Genomic DNA, 13,181 nt, shown 5'->3' with positions numbered 1-13,181 from the left:
TAAATAAACTAACTTTTATATTCAGCAATACCTTCTCGAAATCCAGCATCCCTACGGAGTATTGAACCTTGCAAAAACTCTACACAGCTCTTCATTTATTCAGTCAAGGCATTCCTTAGACTTGCTTGTGCCAAAATGCATATTTTACTCTGAGTTTGCATCGACAGCCCTAGAGAGTCCGATATAATATTCCAAGCATAAATTCATATCCCTACATTCTCTCGCTTCTGAGAATTTCTCCCCCCTTTTTTTTTTTTGCAGAGTCCTGAGAAAATGAATTTTGCTTATTTGCTTCATAAAGTTTTGTTTAATTCTGTTGGGATATATACGTATGTGCACATCAAAGGATTTATTAAGCCTAGAGTTAATATGAAATTTGATCAAAATACCGAGACGGGTGTATATGGTAATGTACTAAGGTTAATATTGAGTTGGGTACAAATAAATCAGTGGAAAAGATATGCGAATGACTGACTTACATAGATCATAATAAAAAGGAAGAAACACAAAATACTCACAAAGAACATATAGGAAAGAAACGGCAGCCAGAATGTATTTTGTAGTAAGCAATTTTTTCTTTATGTATTCTGGTGCTAAAATAACAACGTGAAGGACTAAGGAAAAATTTTAAAGATATATATAAATTAACGTTTTTTTATGTGTATACAAATAATGAAACCTAGAAATCGACCAGGACTTGCAATCACGCTTTCACTATCAAAGTACATTTGAAATTTACGAAACAGAAACATAATTTATCTGGTTACATATGCTATAAAAAAACGGGATCTTTTTCATGGTATACATGACCTCCGTGTGTTTGTTTGTGAATGTATAATTATTAAAAGAATTAATCGTGAACATTTTCAGTTTAATACACCTACCATGAAAGATTTTGCGTGGAGACCACCGGTGATTTTCATTTCGTAATTAACGTGCTGAGAGAGCCCAATCACTTTTCAGACACGCATCCATCTGTGGATATAAAAGTGTTAAAGTATTTTATTTTCATGATATATTTTAGATAAACGGGGAACTTCTGTGAAGTTACCATACAGAATGTTTTATCAAAGTAGCTTTTTCGAACTCATTATATTAATTTTCCATAAAAAGAGTACAAATTAAAGGAAAGTCTGATTAAATTAATGAAATATTCTTCGACACTGCTTATCTCTTCTCTCCTAAAAAAAAAATGTTTGATAACTGAAACTGGTTTTTCGAAACTCAACCACAGCACCAAATAAAAGAAATGGATGAACTAAGATATGTATTATCTTCTCTTTTATTTCTATGGCATCACCTTTCACTCACTAGGGTAGGGAGAACAGAGATGTAAACAAAAAGTAGCAAGATTAACATTTGCTGGTCTTGACATGAACTTAATTCACTCACTGCTCCTGCTTCGAGAATTGATGAGATCGTGTTCCCTGTCTAAATCAAGTACAGTCATTGAACAACAAAGTGGCCAGACGGAGTTAGAAGACAGATAATTGAAAATTTCCGTATTACAGAAAACCTGATTGTTACCTCAGGTGATCGGTCAGTTTTAAATCATAAAATCGTAATGCCCTTTATCCATAACAAACAAGGTAATTTATTTTCATTGTTTTTACCACTGTTAATCTGTTGGCCTGTTCGCTTCTATAAAACCTTGTGTAATCTGTTCGCTTCTATGAAACCTTGTGTAAATTTCAATTTGGCTGAAAAACTTGCTAATCTATCCAAATAATTAATGAAGAAAAAGCAGAGGTCGCAGCTTTGCGTGGTGTTTGGTGGTGAAAATGCTTGAAATCTAGGCAGGCTTTCCAAGCATAGACTGGATTTATCCCGCAGTGGGATTCATCAGTTTTACGTAGTGTTAATTTCCCGTTTCATGAAAACGAAGAGATGAATTGCGGATGATCTGACGAACAAAGAGCCTCATACAAATATTTCCCCATTTCTCTCTCTATCTTGCCATTTATGTTTCCTTGTGAAGATTTTATTTAAATCATTACCCTTTTTCATTTTTCGGTTTTGCAAGCCACCCGCAAATTCTGCAGTGATGTATTCGTAGATCTCGAGAATGAAAATAAGGTCTTCACCAAAATCCCATTCCACAACTATAAATAATAAATATGAAATTATAATTCCCCGGACGTATCTACTGGCGCGTCCAAGATACTAGGAACTGCAAGCACGTAACATTACCTTTTTTCTCCCACCTGGAAGTCAGTGCAGCAAATGTGCCTACGCTCTCTCGGCCTTAAGCCAATTTTTACAGAGTTCTGAAACCTAATCTCTCATTTGATTTCCAGGTATAGTAATATTCTTGGATGTTACGTCAAAAAAAGGACTTACACTATTATGTATGTTTGGGCATGAGAGCTTTCTATGAAATTATACTTGAAGCCAACAGTGCGGGAACTAACGTGGTACTGACAAAATTATATCATGTTATATTATATTATATATATAAATATATATATATATATATATATATATATAAATATATATATATATTTTATATATATATAAATATATATAAATATATATATATATATATATATATATATATATATATATATATATATATATATTATATATGTATATAGATAGGTAGATACATAGATAGATAGAAATACAGTATATATACAGAGTGAGGGAGTGAATGTCTATCAGTTCATGCATGTGCAACCGCGTGTGCAAACAAGAGCAATTTGTATGCGTAAACAAACCTTGATACAATGCATATGAACGTATGAATACATTTTGTTTCAATCACCTTCAGAGAATATCTTTCAAAAATGCAGCTTTCGTCCTTTCAAAAAGAAAATTCGATATTGCAGAATGAAAAGTATTCGCTGGGAAAAAGGAAAAGCCTTCGTCGCCTTTTGTACAGAAATACCCATCCCCCAGTTCTTGTTCCAAAAGACCCATTTGACGGGAGTTATAAAAATCTTGTTCCTACACTTTATTGGATTTTGTCGAAAGTTGTATCACTTTGCGAACGGCCTTTTTTTCACACCATTGAAAGTGAATCGTTGCCCGTATGTGCTGGCAGCCATGACCTTTCCCTTCCGACTCTTCCCTTCCTCTCTCTCTCTCTCTCTCACGCCAGCTATCCAGCGTCGAAATTCAGAGTTGGGGAAATTTCTTATTTTTTTTTTTATATTTCCCAAGTGGGGATTTTTTTGGAGTCTTTCTAAAAGGGATTTGTTATCTCTTAATGTGCATCTCCAGACGCGTGACATGTTTCAAGATATATGGAAAGGTCAGTCTAGGCTTGTTACTACTGTGAATGGTAGTTTATGTTATACCATGAATGAATGAAGAAGTCAGTCTAAGATTGCAACCACCACAAAATCTAGTTTATGCTATTCCCTGAAAGAAGTCAAAATAAAAATATTTTTTCTCAACATCTCAAACAATATTACTTGCAATATAAATTAGCATTGTTAACATTGGTGGTAGCAGTAGCTGTAGTACGAATTTAGACCAGAATTAACAATTATATGGATAAAATGATAAAACTTTACGTCGCAATCATGTTTGAAAAACATTAGTAGAGCATCATAAACCTCCCTCATTATCCATCATGTCATTAATGGATATAAAATGTCCGAACAATATTGCTTTTTATAGGCATCTATGCAACAAAAGAGAATAATAGGGGTTAACATTTCATAACTCGATTATTTCGAAAGGTATTATTATTATTATTATTATTATTATTATTATTATTATTATTATTATTATATTATTATTATTATTATTATTGTTGTTGTTGTTGTTAAAGGGTCCACAATAATATTATTAGTTAAAGAAGCTCGTGTATTTATAGCTTTTGAACCTTCACTGTCTATCTTCAGTCAAAAAAAGATGAACCCAGAGAAGGGTTCGAAAGCTTTTCTAAATTTTACACGAGCCTTTAGTAATTACATTATTGCGGACCCTTTCGAACATTTATGAACTCTCGTGATAGAGTTTTTCTCCCAACCAAATTATTATTATTATTATTATTATTATTATTATTATTATTATTATTATTATTCACCCTTTCGATTTCATGAAATTTGACTGGTCGGTACTTTTGGTTCCTGGTGATTATTTTCATGAAACACTTTTTTCTTTAGAATCTTGGCCTAGTTCCATTTACAGAGCAATATTTAAAGCCAGAATATTTTGTCTATCGTCTCTACATCTCAGAATCTACAATACCTGGAGTTGTTTGCTTTCATTGTCATGATTCAGACATATAATATTCAAGTTCTGAAAAGAAACTGTACTTTATAGAAAGGGGACTGGGGTGGTTTCATCCCTTCCAATATGCTAAAAGACCGATGCTCATTAATTTCAACAGTGCTTCTCTCATACATTTCATTATTAATTCGGCAATTATAACAAATGTTGTAATTGGCGACAGTAACAGTTTTTGATAAATCTCATGCTAGCTGATTACATTCAAATGCGATTACATTATGTAATATTAGGGTGAATGATAATATCTCTTCAAAAAAATCGACAGAATTAAAATCTAGTCAGTATTTGAATTTAACATACCACCAAGAAATTTGAGTAATTGTCTTTTAAAAAACAATTCAAATAGGTGGAATGCACTCTCGAAATTATTAAAACTTTTTAATATAGAATTAAAGACAGAAACTTTCGTAAGATTTCACTAAAACAATGAATTTAGCATAAGCTATATAATCCTGGACAGAAATGTAGGGCCGAAATCCCAGCATACAAAAATTCACTCTCTTTCAACTGGTTCACGTACTGCCACGTGTACAAATGTTCCATTCAGATGGGTTTCCCGTTTCGTGCCTAAATCATATTATAATTATGTTATACCTGAATTAGAGGCTGACTGTCACTGTTTTTACAACTAGTGGCACTCCTCTTAAATATATTAATTTTTGTTTGTAATATCGCATATCAGAACTATGAAAATGCGATTCAGAATACTCTTTTCTCCAGAAAAGCGTATTTAGTTATATTCCACAGTAAACATGTTCCATATTCAATGATTAAAAAATAACTGGCATGAGAGAGAGAGAGAGAGAGAGAGAGAGAGAGAGAGAGAGAGAGAGGAGAGAGATGATTGACTGATGGATTTTATGGTTACTAAAATTGCGTCGCAAACAAGTTTAGTAAACTATAAACCAGTCAGTCAAATACATTCTCTCTCTCTTCTCTTCTCTCTCTCTGCTAAGTGTTTCATGAGTACATTGTAATCATAATGAATAAGGAGAGAGAGAGAGAGAGATAGAGAGAGAGAGAGAGAGAGAGAGAGAGAGAGAGAGAGAGTTGATTTATGGCTACTAAAACTGGCGTCGCAACAAGTTTAGTAAACTACAAATCACCGTCGTCATCTCTCTCTTTCTTCTCTCTTCTTCTTTCTTCTTTCTTCTCTCTCATGATTGATTTATGGTTACTAAAACTGGCGTCGCAACAAGCTTAGTAACCATAAATCAATCAATCAGTCATCTTTCTCTCTCTCTCTCCCTCTCTCAAGTAGGCGTCGGCGAGCTGTTATTTTATAATCATACTGAATATGAGAGAGAGAGAGAGAGAGATGATGGATTGATTGATTTATGGTTACTAAACTGGCGTCGCAACAAGCTTAGTAACCATAAATCAATTAATCAGTCGTCTCTCTCTCTCTCATAAGCAGGTGTCGGCGAGCAGTTATTTTATAATCATAATGAATGAGAGAGAGAGAGAGAGAGAGAGAGAGAGAGAGAGAGAGAGAGAGAGAGAGAGAGAGAGAATGACTGATTGATTGATTTATGGTTACTAAACTTGTTGCGACGCCAGTTTTATGGTTTAGTAACCATAAATAAATCAATCAGTCATCTCTTTCTCTCTCTGTCTCTCTGTCTCTCTCTCTCTCTTTCTCTCAAGTAGGCGTCGGCGAGCTGTTATTTTATAAAAATATAATGAATATGAGAGAGAGAGAGAGAGAGAGAGAGAGAGAGAGAGAGAGAGAGAGAGAGAGAGAGAGAGAGAGAGAGGGCGAAATTTGGTTTTGCACAGCATTTATCATCAACATGTGAAATCTCTTCATGCGGTAAGGTAGGAACAGCACGAGAATTGTGGTAGATCGAATAACAAAAAGTGATTAGGGACGAACGGGAGGAATCGGTCCATAATCAAAGGCTCCCTTCAAAGAGTTCATCATTTCAGCTTCCCTTCAAGGGTAGCTTCCGAAAATTCAATCATTCTCCCATCTACGGAAGTTGAAAGGTATCATTAATCGATGGAAATGAATCCAATTTCTCAAAAGGGATTTTTTTTAGTCCGTTTCAGGATATCTAACCATCGAAAGTTTTGAATTTTCCATTCGGGAATTTTCTGGACTTTTTTTTGAGGGGGGGAGGATCTTTCACATAATTAGATGAATATGGAGCATTACTCACGATGGGGAGCGGCAAGAAATATAAGGAAGATGGAAAAGCCCCTCATTATATGTAGTAAATGGAATCATATTTAGATTTAATAAGTTTTTTTTTGAAGTTTGAAATACGGAATAAACGGTGAAAATAATTTAGTTTTCCTTCTCTGCCACAGGTACACACACAAACACACACATATATACATAGCCTAATTACAAACACGTATACATACATACATGCATGTACACATTGAATGCAGCTGATACGCCAATCACATTTCACTCCATTTGTCTGGAAGTGTTTTTAACATGCATATTATTATTATTATTATTATTATTATTATTATTATTATTATTATTATTATTATTATTATTATTATTATTATTTTGCCCATTCCTCCTCAGCCCAATTACCGTAAAATGAAAACGGCACGCATCCTCAATGAAAACTAGCATCGCAAGGAGAAATAATGAAGGGAAATAAAATCATTTAAGAGACACTGGCAAGAAAGCTGAAATGCGGATACCTCTCTAAAACTATCGAGGCCAAGGAAAAGTTTAGTTACCTGCAAAGTTTTGCGAGGATCGGACTCTGGGATCATACTGATTACCCGATCCCAGTGTCTATTTTTCTCAGGAGATTCCCGACCAAGTTTTGTCATTCCTATTAGGAATCAGGGAAAAGGATCGACGCCTTTGTCCATGACCCGATGTTGTTCGTCTGTTTAAGTTGCAGATGCTATTTTCTTTGGTTGGGTGCATGCGGATGACCGTTTGGTTTAATTTGCCATTCAATTTTGGTATTTGAATGATCTAACCGAAGGCAAACTATTAAGATTAGTAAATTTATCCACAAGTTCCCGGCAATTTTATTAATATTCTTTCGCCAGGCGGTTTTTATTAGGTTTCTTAGTTGGCACAGATATGGATCGTGTCTATTAATAAACAAGTAAAAAATGTGCCGAAGTTTCTTCGGCGCAGTGTAGCTTTCTGTACAACCTCTATAGCATATAATCAAGGCAACCGAAAATAGTTCTATCTTTCAGTGGTCTCGGTATAATGCTGTATGAGCCGCTGCCCATGAAACCTTAATCACGGCCCGGTGGTGTCCTATATCGTTGCCAGAAGCACGATTATGGCTAACTTTAACCTTCAATAAAATAAAAACTACTGGGCTAGAAGGCTGCAATTTAGTGTGTCTGATGATTTGAGGGTGGATGAACAACATACCAACTTGCAGCCCTCTAGCCTTATTGGTTTTTAAGATCTGAAGGTGGGCAGAAAAAGTGCGGACAGAAAAAAGTGCGGACAGAATAAAATGCGGACGGACAGACAAAGCCGTCACAATAGTTTTCTTTTATAGAAAACTAAAAGTGTGAAGATTGGTTCCTGTAATTACTTAATATAACGACAGTCAGAAGCAAGAATTGACAATTTTACAAAAAAAAAAAAAAAAAAAAAAAAATTAAAAGCAAATGGGAAATGTAAACGTATCACTGAGCCAATTCCCCGTTGTGGAAGTGAAGTGTGAATACTGACTAAGAATGAAAGAAAATGGATGAAGCTATACAGATAAACCTTGTGCGTTATACATGTGGCATAAGAGATGAAACGCGAGAAATATGGAGACGCGTCGAAGTGATAAAAAGATTAGAGCAAATGAAAGGGTACGTCAGAGTATTTTGAGATGGTTTCGTCAAATGAAAAGAACAGGGGATGACAGGTTAGTGGAAAGATTAAACAATTCAGAGACATTAGGAAGAAGGAGGAGAGGAAGACCTGCAAAGTGCTGGATGGATAGAGAGAAAGAAGTATTGGAAATGAATGGCTTCAACATCCATAAAGCGAGACTGTGTGCAAGATATTTGAATGATGCAGTGGGCGGTGGTAGGGTGACACATGAGCCTTCTGCATAGGTTATGTTACTGACGGTTTATTCATAAAGATATCATCCTTGGATCTACTGTGTATATATATATATATATATATATATATATATATATATATATATATATATATATATATATAAATATATATATATATATATAAAGGCAAAATCCACGAAGGAAAGAGAAATGATGGAGTGCTACGAGGCCTGTCGACTGCTCAGTAAAGGACGACAGTCGAAAGGCCTCGCAGCACTCCATGGTTTCTCTTTCCTTCGTGGGTTTTGTCTTTATTTTTATATTCATTCTGTTTCATATTTTCGTGATTCAGTTATACATATGTAAATATACATATATATACATATATACACATACATTTGTATATACTATACATAAATTATATATATATATATATATATATATATATATATATATATATATATATATATATATATATATATTATACATATACAGTATATACAGCATAACAAGATAGCCAGAAGCCGTGGTAAAATTTCAGACATTAATAGTTCTTAATATCTTACACAAGCCGATCTTTGGGAATTACTTCCTTTCTCGTCATCAGGGTTAGTTATCTATATAAATTATATAAAACACAATGAAGCAGTAAGATGACTAAACTGATGGACTCGATGTAAAAGTACAAAAACAGCCATAACTGACAACGCTTGAAAATACAGTGATGCAACGTAAATTCCTGAATTTTCAGCTGTGCCTCTGTATGATTTTAAGAAACAGTAATGTCTGCAATGTCATCGAGTCTACTTGCCCTGCTGTCCCTCCTTAAGTTGAAATACTCTGGAAAGGGAAACATTACCAACTCACCCTAACTCAGTGCCGGTCTCAAGCCCAGTTAAAGAGGGAGGTTTGGAGTGAGGAAGGGCATCCGCCCGCAAAACAGCCGCCCAAACAATTATGAAGTGAGGGATTAAGCTTAGCTTTAGCAATGTCCTGTTTTCAAAACGAACACACAAGCACACACATACACACTACATGATACAATTAAGCACTCATTTGCATTCGGGGAACATACAGTACATTCATTGTGGAACAATCCACGGATCCATTGACACTGAGCTCGTATCCTATGAAACCTACAAGAACCAACAGCTGATCCTACCAGAATTCTCGCAGACACAAAAGTAATTGAAACCGATCATTTCAACGTACAAACACAATATTACAAAAATATATAAAGACACTAAATCTTACAAAGGCAGGTGAATTAATCTCTTATGCCCAACGTTTGCCTAAAAATGACTCGAGAGGTGAGGTGTTGGGTTTCTGAGGATTGAGAGAGAGAGAGAGAGAGAGAGAGAGAGAGAGAGAGAGAGAGAGAGAGAGAGAGAGAGCTGGTATACACAGTAACATTACGACTTCCAGAAACAAGAGTTTGATTGTGCCAAATACGCCTTCTTGTTATTGTTTTCACTGACATGACTTTTATTTACTGTAAATCTGTTTTGTTGTTCATTTTGTCTGACAAGCCTTCTTGACGCTTTCGTATATAAATGTGTGTGTATATGTATATATACACATACTTGTGTGTGTGTGTATATATATATATATATATATAATAATAGCCACAATGCCCTCTTAACTTAGCCAGGTCGGCAACGTTACCTCCTTGTGATTAATAACTTGGTTCGCTTCCTGCATCACAGGCTCTTCAATTTCTTTCCTTTGGATATCGGCTTCGTAGTTACACATATATCCAAAAAGAGCGAAGAAAGTTATATATATACATATGTGTCTGGTAAAAGTGACCAGTAGACATATATATATATATATATATATATATATATATATATATATATATATATATATATATATATATATATATATATATATATATATATATATATATAATGAATGTATGCTGGTTTGTTCCAAATTAATGTTAGCTGGCTATGCAAGTACGCATTCATGTCATGTTTATCAACTTCATTAGTCACAGAGTTCTGACCTAAATTTCTTGTCATCGTGTTTAATCTCCCTATCAAAAAGAAGGCGATACGAAAATTATATTCATGAGCCTCTAATCTGTTTACCTCTGGTCTGAAATTCATATATATATATATATTCCTCCTCTTTATTCGTATATTTGAAATGCATGTGCTTTTTCTGTCTATCGTAAGTACACAAAGGGATTTCGAAACATGCATAATTATACTTTGATGAAGTTTGGTTATTTTTTGACTGAGCCGGGAATACGCACAATAAATTCTCTTGGAATATGATTTTATTTTCGTTTATTTAGGGGAAGGTTCGTATTGTTATATACAAATTATCATTTTAATTGTAACGTTGCCGTTATTTGCAGAATAAAGGGCCATTTTTGCCCGCCTGTGCCCCCGACAAAGTCGACGATATCAAACAAATATAGAACTGCAACTAGGCAAAATGACCCTAAGCTTTTTTCCGGAACTGTATTCAGCGGTAATTGAATACAATATCATTTGTAAATAAAAACAATTCTGTTTAACAGAGCAATGTTGACTGGATTCTCATTGAGGGCTACGGGTCACTCAGCTGTGCATGTTTGTGCTTTTATTTCCGTGCACTTTGTTTTGCCATAACCTCGTTTATTTCTAGGGGGGAGGGTGAGGGGTTGGGAGCTGTTTCATTAGCCTATATTTGTTTCACAGAATAATTTCTTTTTTTTTTTTTTTTTTTTTGCCTTATTGCTCAAACATCAATAGTGTGTGTTCGTTACTGTGACCTGATCTCCAATGTTGCTTACATAGGTTTTTATATATTAATGACGTTTACCCCCCACATTTATTTGAATGTTGTTGATGCAATTAAAGGTCATCCTTGCTATCGCTGATATTACTCAGTGTTCTGACCTGTTTGGCCCTACCTGTTGTTGTTATATTTTTGCTTAAATATCTTTCGTACCGTCACGTTTTAATTTGCTCACAATTCATATTCACAGTGAACTTCTCATTGGTGTTTGCTAACTCAAGAAAAAGCATTCGCTACGTTTCTCTTATTCATTTGAATGGTTTCATGTCCCTGCATGGACGATACAGTAACAGAACAATACTTGTTATATTCATATTGTTAATCAGCACATGTTCCTATTAAACACACACACACACACACACACACACACACACACACACACACACACACACACACACGGTCTGATGAATTCCTAGGAAGCTGACACTAACTAGTATATCTGCCTTTTCTTCGATTTTGTATTGCTTTGGCAAAATGGCTGAACAATTAATAATAATTTAAAAGACTGAATTTCTATATAACAAAGATGTTCTACTGAAAGAAAAAAATTGTCGCGTGTTCAGGGAAGATTGCAGTATTGAAAATTGTATAAATTGTATAAATTAAACAAATAAATTATTTTTTCCTCCTCGCATTTCCAGCAGCCTTAAAATTCTCACCTTCAACGGCATAAAGATGACACCTAAATCTTACATAAAGCAACTATATGATATGAAATGATAATACCGTTCTTTTATTGAAAAAAATCTATCCAACGTTTTTACGAAATATTAAACCTACGACGGTACATCATAGCTCTAAAAGTTTCAGTTTATATTATCACAGCTCTAAAAGTTTTAATTTATGTTATCACTCTTTGATTAGCTAAACAGCGAGCAACGGATCATGCATTAGCCGAAACGAAGACCCTCTGGGTAAATACAAATGCATACCGCACTGTATCCTACTAAGTCCCCAGAAGACGTTGACTCACGAGAACCAATCTTCAAGTGAGGAAATTAATGGTAAAACTTCTGAACTGTCAAGGTTCTGCATTCAGTGCCGCTGGAGCGTATGTCTGGACACGACGCATCGGCCATGGGGAAGGTCACGAGTTCCTTGGAATACTGACTCCGGATTCTCGTTGACCTTGGAATCAGTCATTCGACTGGCATCTAAGTCAGCTTGCGATACGCTGGTGTCCGTTTGTGTATGAGAGAGAGAGAGAGAGAGAGAGAGAGAGAGAGAGAGAGAGAGAGAGAGAGAGAGAGAGGAGGCTGGAAGCAGGATGAAGGGGGATAATAATGATGATGATGATGATGTATCACTAATCACGGGATTCTAAGAGCGCACAAATTACGGTGTAAATAGAAGATACAGCTTATAGTTAACCTAGAATACCGGCCACCAGCCTCTCTCTCTCTCTCTCTCTCTCTCTCTCTCTCTCTCTCTCTCTCTCTCTCTCTCTCTCTCTCTCTCTCTCTCTCTCTCATAAACTGAAACCAGCATTTATGAAGGTGATCTAATTGTCAACTGAACGGCTGATTCGAAAGTGAAACATATATTACACATTGCAAAGATATAACGTTTGAAATATTTAACTTATAAGAATGATGTTCTCCATACGTCATACAATCACCAATACGTTTTCTGAATTTAATTTCATTCCTACGAAGACTCGAGCAATATGGGATGAAGCCACATGAAAAAAAATACAAAACGGTTCCTAATCAATGCCACATCATTATCTCCTATCTCTCCGTTTCATGAAAGAAGCGGTATATGGTTAATCCTTGCGATTTCAATTAATCAACAATACATCATTAATCAAGATTTACCACGGGGAGCAAATTCTTTGAATAGTTTCAAGACTTCTCTCTCGAGTTTGAGAAAATTTACGGTAATTCTAAGTATTAGCTCCGCGCCTGTTTTTACCTTGGAAACTGTTTTTTCGACACTTTTAGGGTTTCTGATACTGGCGGTGCATTTGTTTGTTGTCGGCCAAATGGAATGTCCCTTCGCCGTGTTTAGTACTGGCCTGGGAGGGGGGGGGGCGGTACCCATACGTTAACAAGTTAAGTTATTGCACTTGCCGGACGGGATATGAACCGTTCGAAACAGACGTCCCCGTGCTCTGTCTTGTGAAGATCGCGTATGGAAACGCCTTG

General features: G+C 35.3%; 1 long non-coding RNA gene across 1 annotated transcript in view; it reads right to left on the bottom strand.

Annotated features, from left to right (window-relative positions):
• Positions 1–884: 884 nt before the first annotated feature.
• The window catches only part of LOC136840845 (uncharacterized), a 432,006-nt gene continuing 419,709 nt past the window's right edge, over positions 885–13,181 (bottom strand). The window contains exon 5 of the long non-coding RNA XR_010853751.1: positions 885–975. This is a non-coding gene — a long non-coding RNA (uncharacterized lncRNA). The remainder of the gene's footprint in view (positions 976–13,181) is intronic.

This window comes from Macrobrachium rosenbergii, chromosome 8 (genome assembly GCF_040412425.1).
Source record: "Macrobrachium rosenbergii isolate ZJJX-2024 chromosome 8, ASM4041242v1, whole genome shotgun sequence".
In the NCBI taxonomy this organism is placed as follows: Eukaryota; Metazoa; Arthropoda; class Malacostraca; order Decapoda; family Palaemonidae; genus Macrobrachium; species Macrobrachium rosenbergii.
The sequence above is the reverse complement of the archived record's forward strand: the minus strand, read 5'-3'. Positions and strand labels throughout refer to the sequence as shown.